General features: G+C 36.7%; 1 protein-coding gene across 10 annotated transcripts in view; it reads right to left on the bottom strand.

The window, feature by feature from the left end:
* The window catches only part of YAF2 (YY1 associated factor 2), a 78,943-nt gene that overhangs the window by 37,949 nt on the left and 28,302 nt on the right, over positions 1-12,692 (bottom strand). For 3 of the 10 annotated variants that reach the window (XR_001882139.1, XR_001882142.1, XR_001882135.1), the window contains one exon: positions 5,442-5,541. The exons of the other annotated variants lie outside the window; for them this stretch is intronic. The gene's annotated coding sequence lies outside the window, so the exon portion shown is untranslated. The remainder of the gene's footprint in view (positions 1-5,441; positions 5,542-12,692) is intronic. 10 annotated transcript variants of the gene reach the window in all.

Raw genomic sequence — 12,692 nt, 5'->3', positions numbered from 1 at the left:
CCCACCTCAGCCTCCTGAGTAGCTGGGACTACAGATGCATGAGCACCCAGCTAATTTTTTTGTATTTTTGTAGAGACAGGGTTTTGCCCTGTTGCCCAGGCTGGTTTCCAACTCCTAGGCTCAAGTGATCTGCCTGTGTCGGCCTCCCAAAATGCTGGGATTACAGGCATGAGCCACCATGTCTGACCAGCCATTGTTATCACAGGAGATGACGGCTCCATGCATGTTATTTACTCCTGAAGACCTTCCAGTGAGACAAGGCAGAGATCTCAAGAAGACAGTGATACTGATGATCCTGACTCTGTATGCCTAGGCTAATGTATGTGTCTGTGTCTTCATTTTTCACAAACAGTTTAAAAAGTAATAAAGTAAAAAAAATTTTGAATGGAGAAGGCACACAGAATAAGGATATAAAGAAAGAAAATACCTGTATTTTTGTACTGTTGTATAGTGAGTTTGCATTTTAAGCTAAGTGTCACTACAAAAGAGTGAAAATGGTAAAAAAATTAATAAGCTTATAAAGTAAAAACATTACATTAAGCTATGGTTAATTTATTGCTGAAGAAATAAAATTTTTAAAATAAATTTAGTGTAGCCTAAGTGTACAGTGTTTATAAAATCTACAGTAGCATACAGTAATTTCCTAGGCCTTCCTTCACATTCATTCACTACTCACTCAATGACTCACCCAGAGCCACTTCCAGCCCTGCAAGCTCTACGCTACAAGTTGTGAAGTAAAATAAATCTAAGCTGGCCAGTGTGGCTCACACCTGTAATCCTAACACTTTGTGAGGCTGAGACAGGCAGATCACCTGAGGTCAGGAGTTCGAGACCAGTCTGGCCAACATGGTGAAAACCCGTCTCTACTAAAAATACAAAAATCAGCCAGGTGTGGTGGCAAGTGCCTGTAATCCCAGCTACTCAGGAGGTTGAGGCAGGAAAATTATCTGAAACCAGGAAGCAGAGGTTTCAGTGAGCTGAGATTGTGCCACTGCACAATAAATAAATAAATAAATCTAAGCCATTCTTATATACCTATGTCCTATAATATTCTAAATCAGTAACATAAAAATTTTTTGGTGTTGTACAGTCATTCTCTCACTTAATAAACATTTACTAAAAACTACCTATGGTCCAAGCCCTATGTTACAGGTATACTCACGAAACACATTCCAGTAAAAACATGCAAACATACGTAAGTTCATTTTGCGTAAGTTTGAGATGTCTAGAAGACACGCAAATGAAGCTGTGTAACTAACAGTCCACATGTAAATAAATGAGATGATCATGCCTAGCTTACTGAAAACACTTTATAGACATATATCAAACACGTCTTTTGAACATCAAGATCTTCTAAACTCCAGTATTAGTTAAAACATTGTAACAACAGGTAGTTTTTAAAACACAAAAATACACAAGCAATTGAAGTACATCCACTAAGTGCTATTATGGGAGAAGTTCAAAATGGATAAAGAAACCTAGGTAGAGAGAAAAACTTCTGGCTAGATGTCTTAAGTTCTCTGTAAATGAGGAACAATATCCAATAAAGTAATAAAGGTTTGACTTAAGAATCGATCTAATCAATGGATACATTATTTTAGCTGGCAATATACTATCACGTAAAGCACAGGTTACTGACAAATTTTAATCCTTTAAGAATGAAATTGTGGCATTAAATGTAACTTCAATTTAAAGTAACATATAGGAAACAAATGCCATATGCTAAAACAAGATTTCTAAAAAGTATTACCAGAATTTAAAGAAGGAAAAGGTAAGTAGATACTAAAACAGGCCAGGGAAAGAAGTATCTTGTTAGGGATAGTCCCCTAGTAGAAGCTTAGAGGATGAAGAAGAGTTGAAAAGATTAAAACAATATTCCATACAATAGAAACCACATAGGCTCAGAATTAATGATTATTAAAAGAGCCTAGTGAGTCATCCATTCAATACATATTTACAATGTACCTATTTTATGATGGGCATTAGAAATCAAAGGCGAAGACACAGTTCTGCCCTCAAAAAGGCTACAGAACACTGTAGAGAATAGACCATCAAACCAGTCATGGTGTATTGAGACAGGGTTAAATTCAGGCAGCTATGGAAATACAGAGGATGGGTACCTAAGCAGATCCTACAGGAGCACAGAAGGCTTTCTGAAGGCTATAACACCTAAATTAAGAATTGAAGTGAATAGAAATTAACTAAAATGGTGGTGGGGAGGAGTGGAAGGCAGGGGTTACTGGGGCAGCTACAGAGAATGGGAGAACAGGGCCAGGCATGGTGGCTCACAGCTGTAATCCCAGCACTTTGGGAGGCCGAGGTGGGTGGATCACCGGAGGTCAGGAGTTGGAGAACAGCTTGGGCAACATGGTGAAACCCCGTTTCTACTAAAGACACAAAAATTAGCCGAGTGTGGTGGTACACGCCTGTAATCCCAGCTACTCGGGAGGCTGAAGCAGAAGAACTGCTTGAGCCCAGGAGGTGGAGGTTGCAGTAAGGTGAACTGAGATCGTGCTACTGCACTCCAGCCTGGGTGACAGATCAAGGCGCCATCTCCAAAAAAAAAAAAAAAAAAAAAAAGAATGGGAGGGCAGGCAAAACAGCATCCAGAGATTAAGAGATTAGCGTGTGTGTGTAAAGGCCAGAAAGAGCAGAGCACACCACCTACAAGTGGGTGACAAATATGGCTGGGACATAACTTTATACAGGTGAATGGAAAGAGGTAAGGCTGAAGAAATAAACAGGAACCAGAACATGAAACGATTTGCAAGCCATGTTAAGGAGTGTGGACCATGTTAAAGAGGATGTCCCTTTGGTTATACCAGTTTCATAACAAAGAAAAGAAAGTTAGTTTACAGTAGTGAGGGACCAGATTATCTAGAACAAGCATTGCAAGTTGAATTATCTACAGAGAGTAGGTAAGCAATAAAAAGGAATAAAGAGGACCAGGTACACGAAAAACCCAGGAGGCAACAGGGACTGTGGAAGGCAAAAGCCCCAACTAAATGGTGCAGATTGTTGCAATGAACAAAGGTGGCTCAGCGTTGCTACATCTTCCTTTTTAAAAAAAAGAAGATGGAAATATAAAATTCCAAGTGAAAGCTCTTGATTTTTTAATGATAGCCATTAAATTTCTTTGAAACATGGTACAGGACAACATCGAAGGGACAAAACAAGACTATGAGCAAACCAATACCACCAGTCATTTGTCCCTGCTGAAGCTCGACAAAGCTGATGAGTCTGACTTGGACCTGAGGGCAGTGGAGATTTAAACAGGAATGGAGAGTTACTAAAGATTTCAAGAGGGTATCAAGTAATCACCACTTGAGAAGGCAGTGCCTGTTTTGTTCAATTCTAAGAAAGTACCTCACATTTCATCGTCCTCAGTAAACAGTGATGAGCTTAAAAGGGGAATTTTTTCAAAAATTAGTGTCATGACAATAGACAGAACTAGAGCACAGAAAATACAAGTAAGAAAATTATTACAGTGCTCCTTTGCTCTAACCCCAGCCTGCTATTTAGCAGGTTGTTCGCAGTCACTGCTGCCATGTGCTGCCCAGTGTTCTTTCTAGGCTGACTGCTGTTCTTCCTTTGGCTATGAACCCTCCTCTAACTTAAAAATTTGTCCAACACCCCAGTGACCAAAATTAGCAGCTATCAGCTTTCATCTAGCTAGGGGCAATGAAGTTAAATAGAATGTGTGATCATAGTGGATGGGAGAAGAAGAATATTCTTTGCTTCACTTCAACTCCAAGCCAGGAACTTTGTTGCTAATTCCACATCCAGTCACTGCTAATTCCACACTACTATCTTCTCAGGGGTAAGTAACAGCTAAATGCTGCACTAACTATGCAGGGAAATGCCCAATAAATAATATGTATGCCTGGATAACAGGGTTGGGAAGAACTAAAATTGCGTTTGAGATTCTGCTGGAATAGAAGTGGTATAACAAAGAGGTAGGCTGAGAAAAACTAGACACTAACAATGGGTATAGAAATTAAACAATAATCAACATAAGAAAACACGTAACCCCCAAAACCTCACAATCTTAACATTTATATAATCAGAGTCCAATTAATCTTACCTTACAAGAGTAAAGTTTGAGAGTATTTGAAATAAATTATAGAAAATTCAGCTGCTATTGGGATACATGGATAACTAGTATTAGAAGTTATAAATTCATTTACTGAATATAATCTTCTAAACTGTCCCTCATCTAGGACAGATGAAAGCAACAGACTATCAAAATATTAAGTCACTTATGTTATACCTTGGTATACCAAACTAGATATAGTTCTACTTTGCAATACGTTCACCCTCAAATAGCATCTACTAGGAAAAAAAGTAAAAAACAAAATGAGTTGATTTGAAAACCTCTAAGCAATTAATATCTAGGGAAAGCATATCCAACTCCCATAGAGTGAAATGTTGGGCCTCACCTTATAAAAATATAAGTCATCATGTAAGGAATCCTTCTGGTTCAGAGCAATGACTTTAAAGCAAAAAAGAAGTTAGTGACCTTTCCTTAGGGAGATGATGATAATTATAATCCTACCTACTCTAGCCCACGTAGAGGGTCTGATATTCTGACAAAAAACAGAGCCAATATTCTGATTAAAAGCTTATCAGAATGAAGCCTATAATCCCAGTACTTTGGAAGGCTGAGGCAAGGTGGATCACTTTGAGCTCAGGAGTTTGACACGAGCCTAGGAAACATGGCGAAACTCTGTCTCTACAAAAAAATACAAAAATTAGCCAAGTGTTGATGGCTCACGCCTGTAATCCCAGCTACCTGGGAGGCTGAGGTGCAAGAATTGCTTGAGTCCAAGAAGCGGAGGTTGCAGTGAACTGAGATCGCACCACTGCACTCCAGCCTGGGCAACAGAGCGAGACCCTGTCTCAAAACAAAAGTTTATCAGAATGAAACATTACATTTTATCTAAAGAAATTAAGTAGATCTAGGTATCAGGGAACACTTATGGAAAGCCCTAAATGCTCTGTAAAATTCAGAAATGGATAGCGGATTTCAGACTACAAATGATTAATAGTTAAGATGAGTGCCCATGAACAGGTGAAGCAACAAAAAAAGAAAAGATAGCTGAGGCACCTTTATTGAGGAGTAACAGCAGAACTACGTAACACCAAAGCTTGTTTCAAATGCTCTAAGTCTGTGCTGTTCAATACAGGAACTACATGTGGGTACCGACCACTTAAAATGTGGCTAGTTCAAGTTAAGATGTGCTATAAATGTAAAATATACCCTGATTTTGAATACTTCATATAAAAAAACACTTTACAATTCTAGATTAGCCATGTTTAATTTCATCTGACTATTTTAACGTTTTCGTTGAATTTAATATTGTTTGTTCCTTTAGTATTAATTTCCTCTTGGGTATATCTTCAACAAGATGATTTTAAGGTGAAAAACAGTGACAGCTTACCAGACTGTCCAAAAAAGAGAATGACCCAAATTTCTAGGCAGAGGCTTGAGCCGGCAGGATTGTTCCACCCAATGGTAACCAGGCTCTCTTCCTGTTATCTCTGGCAAAAGGGTTACAGAGTAAGAAAGAAACACCATGTACACATGGAATAGGATTTGACCAGTAGTTTAAATCTATCAAACATAATAATATGCTTTGTTTCAGGATTTACTCAATTACAAGTGTTAAAACTTTAAAAAGTGACATAAACATTGTTCACTATGATTTATTCAAGTTTATCCTTTCTCAGTAATCTTTAGATATTTAAATTCACTCTGTTGGGAGGATCACACATACATGGACTCCAATTTACCACCAAAAAATCCACACACCTTTCTCACTCGGATGAAATGAAATAGTACCATTACTTTTTATGCAACACCATAGCAGATTTCAAAAGGCACTGGAATTCTCATATTATAAACACTAATACCATCCAGAAACAGTCTATGGTCCTATCAGGAAACTTGAAGAAAATGTGGTTTTAGGGAATTAAGAATTTCAAAATACAGAACATAACAGTTTTACAAGCTAGCACTAACTCAAAGACACAGAATACAGTAATACTGACTGAGAAAACCAACTGTACTACTCCAATATTAAAAGACTATTAGCTTTAAAAAAAGGATTAGACTCAGCACAGTTAAAAATAAAATAGGGTTTTTGGGACCCAACATTTCCTACAGATTAGAACATTACTCAAGTCAGAATTCTTTGGCACATAGCAATTCAAGGTTATATAGTATTCTCAGTTAAATTACCTTAGTGCCTGACAACCAATGGAAGAAATGGAATCTATGGAAGGTATCTCAAACAGTTTAAGGAGAACTTTTGGGTTAAGATGCTTTAATTTGACAGTGACATCTGAAAGTGCATCAGTTATCCATTCAAACATCTCTAGGAGTTTACTAAGCAAAAGGCCCATGGTACTAAATGTTGGAGATAAAATGGTGAACAAGCTATGATATCTGACCATTACAGAGATTACACTCTGATAGTTTTGTAAAAGAATAGAAGTGGGATCTTCATCAGTATTTCACTGCCTGTTTCCCATGCCCCAAATCAAGACATTTCCTCCTTCTCCTATTTGTATTTGGAGGGAAAGTGACAAGGATAGAGAAACAAGGCAGAAAACAAATTTGCATGTATCAACTGAATCAAAATTATTTTCCTTATCTCTTTCCCTGTAAAGCTGAACTCCTTAAAGAGAGAGGCTGAAAACCATTCACCTTCCTATCCCAAGCACCCAGTGCTTATCTGCTGCTCTACTGCATCAGAACCAAGCTAATCTTTTTCTACCATAAACCAGTATCAAGAAAAAATGAAGATTAAAACAACAAAGGTCAATCTTTCCAGTGTTTCTTTTTGCAAAAATAAGCACATACCTATACTCCATATAAGTATTTTAAAAGCTATAAAGTAATGTACATCTTCTTTAAGGAAAAGAATGCAGTTCCATAAAGCTAGTTTCCTTTCACCACCATCAGTGTATCTCCCTCACCTTGCAATCACATCCAGAGGCAACCACTGTCATAAGTTTGGGTAAATGAGATCACATTATACACATCATTCTGAAACGAACTTTTCCTTACATTTAGGTGGTATCTCCCTATTCATACACATCAAAAGGTAGCATGGTATAGTGGACTCTGAAGCCAGACAACTTAGGTTCAAATCCTACCTTCAAATCTTGGCTCTGCTATTTGCTAGCTATGAGAGTGAGGAGGTTATTTACCCCTCTATGCTTCAGTATTCCCATATGCAAAATGAATATAATGATAGTACTTCTTTCTGACTTTTCATGAGGATTACAACAGTTAAGATTCATAAAGGGCTTAAAACAATACAGAACCTGGACACAGAAAGTACAAAGTGTTTCTTAAATTGAAATAAATACCAATTAATGATAATAGCCTAAATATAGATCTAGGTAATTCTCCATTGTATAATTATATCTTATTTATCCATGCCTTCCTACTGACAGGCATTTAGATTATTTTTTCCACATGAATATCCATGTACATTCCTCCTTGGGCAAGTGTTCAAGTTTCTCTAGACTAACACCTTGAATAGTAATTAACTGCTAGATAATAGAGTATGCACATTTTCAACTGTGTAACATCCCATCCTAAGCTTTGCAATCTAATGGGTGAAAATTGATAGCTCATATGTTTTCAACTGCACTTCCCTACAAATGAGACTAAGCATCTTTCCAGTTCATTAGCCATTCCAATTCCGTTTCCTCTGCTGCTAATTGCCTTTATATCCATTGTTCATTTTATGTGTATCATCTTATTCTTTTGATCTTTATATAGTCTGGACACAAATCCACCGAATATTATATTGTGTGTGTCTCCTCCTAGGTATGTCATGTATCTTTTAGTTTGGTTTATGATGTCTTTTTTTTTTTTTCGAGCCCAGGCTGGAGGGCACTGGCACAATCTCGGCTCACTGCAACCTCCGCCTCCTGGATTCAAGCGATTCTAGCGTCTCAGGTTTCTGAGTAGCTGGGACTACAGGCACGTGCCACCATGCCTGGCTAATTTTTGTATTTTTTGTACAGACAGGGTTTCACCATGTTGATCAGGCTAGTCTTGTACTTCTGACCTCAAGTGAACCTGCCTTGGTCTCCCCAGATTGCTGGGTTTACAAGTGTGAACTACCAAGCCCAGCCTGATGTCTTCTATTAAACTCAAGTTTTTCTTTTTGAGGCAGCAAAATCATTTACCCTTAATGTCTTTATCCTTGATGGTTCATTCTTCTTTTCCTGACTTGTTAAAGATCTTCCATATCCTCAAGTTGCATACTCATCTATATTATCCTCTTTCTAAAAAACAGTTTTTCACGTGTATTATTTAATTCAACTGGAATATATTTTCACATATTGCTTGAAGCAGAGATCTAGTTTTTCCCCCATCTAGAAAACCAATTTGACAGTCTATTTTTTCTCTCCTTACTGCCAGGGAATGTTTCCAGCCTTCACCAATGTTCCAAATATGTATGAATCCATTTCTGAACTCTCTCTTGTATTAGTTTGTCTTTTCCTGTACTAATACTATATTTCAAGTGCCATTTTTTTTAACAGAGGTACTTACATAAAGCACACAAATACTGAATGATAGCTTTACCTTTAAATACATATACTCCTGTGTGATTCAGCTCAGGCCAAACTATTAACATTCCTCATGCTCCAGGAGGCTCCCTCATGATCCCTCCCAATCAGTACCATGCTTCCAAGATGACCACAATTCTCATCTCTATCACTATAGATTATTTCTACTTGTTTTTGAGCTTCCTATAAATGAAATCGTACAATATGTAATCCTTGTGTCTCACTAATTTCATTCAACATTAAGTCTGGGAGAGATTCATCCCATGTTATGCATAGCAGTTTGTTCTTTGTCATTGTATGTAGTATTTCAATCTAAATAGCATAATTTTTATTTCTATTTTTTGAGACGGAGTATCGTTCTTGTCACCCAGGCTGGAGTGCAATGGCACGATCTCAGCTCACTGCAACCTCCGTCTCCCAGGTTCAAGCGATTCTCCCACCTCAGTCTCCCAAGTAGCTGGGATTACAGGCACATGCCACCATGCCCAGTTAATTTTTGTAGTAGAGATGGGGTTTCACCATGGTGGCCAAGCTGGTCCTGACCTCAGGTGAGCCACCCGCCTCCTCCTCCCAAAGTGCTGAGATTACAGGCGTGAGCCACCACGCCCAGGGCTAAATACCATAATTTTTAAATTCATCGTGACATCCAACAGAGTAAGTTCCTCCTCATTCTTTTTCTTCTTCCAAAACTATCTTGGTTATTCTTGAACCTTTAATTTTGCACATGAAGGTCATTTTCCACACACAAAAAAAAATCATACTGAGATTTTTGTCTGAAACTACATAAAATTCACAAAGTAACTTTTCAGTAATATTTACTACTAAATAAATTTTAACTTCCCACCCAAAAATATAGTATATCCTGCCTTTTATTCATGTCTAATTTTATGTCCTTCAATAAAATGTTGGGTACTTTATAGAATTTCATATAAAGGAGATATTTTTTATTTTTTAATTGGCTACTGCTAGTTTGAATGCTGACCTTGTATCCAGCAATGATGAATTCTTCTATTAATACAAACAGTACATTCATTTCTTTTAACATTTCTAGGAAGAATCTCATCTCATTTCCCTTCCTTTCCAATCCTTTTGGATTTTCTTTCTTTTTTGTTTATTGATAGAGATATATCTGTCTTATACTTGGCCTTAATGAGAATGTTTCCGAAGTTTCACTATTAAGCATGATGCTTGCTATTTGAAAGGTAGCCTTTACTGTAAGAAAAAAAGTTCATTTCTGTTCATAGTGTAAGAGTGGTTTTTTAAAACTTTAATGGGTATTGAGTTTTAACATATAGTTTTACCAAATTTATCTAGATTTTTTTCCTAAATTTTCTTATAAATTAAATTGATACAATTTTCAAATACTGAACTATCCTAAACTCCTATCCCAATTAAAATTGTTATGTCTGTGTTCATAAGTAAAACTGAATGTAGTATACTTTCCCTTGTACAGTCTTTCCATTCTAGATTTAAATGCTAAACTTGCCTGATAAACAGGTAAAGTAACTTTCCATCTTTTTCTGTTCTCTGAGTCAATTTGTATAAGATTGGGATTAGCTGTTCCCCAAAAGCATATCTCAAATTATAATTACAAATATCATCATTAAAACGATCCCTTCATACTTGAGATGCTGAGGTGGGAGAATTGCTTGAGGCTAGGAGTTTGAAGCTGCAGTACACTATGATCATGCCTGTGAATAGCCACTGCACTACAGCCTCAACAGCACAGCAAGACCCCATCTCTACAAAAACCAACCTAAAAAAAAACCTATTCCTTCTGACACCACTTCACACAAACTAGAAAGGCAATAATTAAAAAGATAGATAATGAAAAGCATTGGTGACATTACAGAAAAATGTGAACCTTTGTACACTGCTGGTGGGAAAATAAAATGATGCAGCCACTTTGGAAAACAGTCTTGCGGTTCCCCAAAAGTTTAAACACGGAGTATCACATGACCCAGCGATTTCACTCCTAGGTATATATAGTCAGCGCTCCATACCCATGGATTCAACCAACTGCAGATTGAAAATTTTCGGGGGGAAAAGTTGTGTCTATACTATGTACAGACTTTTTTCCCTTGTCATTATTGTCTAAGCAATATGTACTATAACAACTATTTACAGAGCATTTGGGTTATATTAGATATTACAAGTAATCTAGAGATCATGTAATGCATATAGAAGAATGTACACAGGTTATATGCAAATACTGTGGCATTTTTATGTCAGAGACTTAAAGCATCTGAGGGAGGTCCTGGAAACAACACAGGACTATAACAGTTCACAGAAGGACTATTCATAATAACCAGGAAGTGGAAAACAATACAAACATCCATCAACTGATAAATGAATAAACAAAATGTGGTATATCCACATACAATGATGTATTATTTGGCTATAAAAAAGAATGAAGTGTACTGACATATGCTACAATGTGGATAAACCTTAAAAACATGCTAAGTGAGAGAAATCAACCCCTCCCAAAACACATATTGTATAATTCCATTTTATGAACTGTCTGGAACAGGCCAATCTATAGAAATAAGAGGTAGATTAGTAGATGCCTAAGGATCAAGGGTTAGGAGAGATGAAAATGTTCTAAAAATGACTATAGTAATTCTTGGCAAAACTCTGTAAAAATACTAAAATCTACTGAATTGTACATTTTAACCAGGTAAGTAATATGGTATGTGAATCTCTCAATAAAGTTATTATTAAAACAAAACACTATTCCTCTTGGGGAAATTTATTACAGCTTCAATTTCTTTAATGGTTTTGGTTTCTTTTCTTGTACAGACAAATTTGAAAAAAAAATTACTAGAAAATGAAACTCTCATTTTAAAATTTATATACATATAAATTATTAGCAATTTCTTATAATTTTAAAAATCACCATTATAGTTGTACTGATACCTCTTTTTTAAATTTGACTATTAGTCTCATCTGTTTTTCTTGGGTATTTCCAGAATCAACTGAAAATAATCAGCTTTGACTGATCGCGACATTGTTTTTATTGCTGCTGCTTATTTTCTTTCTCTTTTGAGACAGAGTCTCGCTCCGTCACTCAGGCTGGAGTGCAGTGGCGTGATCTCAGCTCACTGCAACTTCCACCTCCCAGATTCAAGCAATTCTCTGCCTCAGCCTCCCGAGTAGCTGAAATTACAGGCGCCTGTCACCACACCTGGCTAATTTTTGTATTTTTAGTAGAGATAGGGTTTCACCATCTTGGCCAGGCTGGTCTTGAACTCCTGACCTCATAATCCACCTGCCTCAGCCTCCCAAAGTGCTGGGATTACAGACGTGAGCCACCACGCCCGGGCATTGCTGATTATTTTCTAGTTCTATTTTCATTTTTATTATTTCCTCTTCTTCCTTTGGCTCTACTCTTTTTTTAGTTTTTTAAATTAAACAGCTGGCTCATTTATTTTCAATCTTTCAATCTAATACATTCATTAAAGATTCTAACTTTATCCCCAAGTACCATTTTTTTGTGCATCCCTCAAATTTTGATACAATACTTCTGTTGTGATTTAGTTCTAATCATTTTGTAATTTCCATTTTGTATTTTAATTCTTGAAAATTCTTAATCATTTTTCCTTTAAAATTGCTTCTCCACTATTTTGTGTATGCGCTCTTCTAAAACTCCAATTAGATCTATATGGGAACTGCTCAATCTATCCTCTAAGTGTCATCTTTTCTTCCATATTTTTCACCTCTTCATTTCTCTGTGCTTGTCTGGAGAAGTACTCATTTCTTTCTTCAAATTAGTAACTTCTCTCTTTAGCTGTGTCAAATCTTCTATTGTTTTACCCATTTAATGAGTTATTTTATTACAAGCCATATTTTTCAAGATTTTAATTGGTTATTTTACATAAATATTTATTGTTTCTGAAGTAACTGTTTTTGTTCAATTATAATGCAATATGCTCTTAGTTAAAAAAAAAAAAAAGTAACTGATGTCTGGCCGGGTGCAGTGACTCACACCTGTAATCCCAGCACTTTGGGAGGCTGAGGAGGGCAGGTCACCCGAAGTCAGGAGTTCGAGACCAGCCTGACCAACATGGCGAAACCCCATTTCTACTAAAAATACAAAAATT

This window comes from Rhinopithecus bieti, unplaced genomic scaffold, assembly GCF_001698545.2.
Source record: "Rhinopithecus bieti isolate Rb0 unplaced genomic scaffold, ASM169854v2 scaffold_1070, whole genome shotgun sequence".
In the NCBI taxonomy this organism is placed as follows: Eukaryota; Metazoa; Chordata; class Mammalia; order Primates; family Cercopithecidae; genus Rhinopithecus; species Rhinopithecus bieti.
Note: the sequence above shows the minus strand (reverse complement) of the source record. Positions and strands in the feature narration are given on the sequence as shown.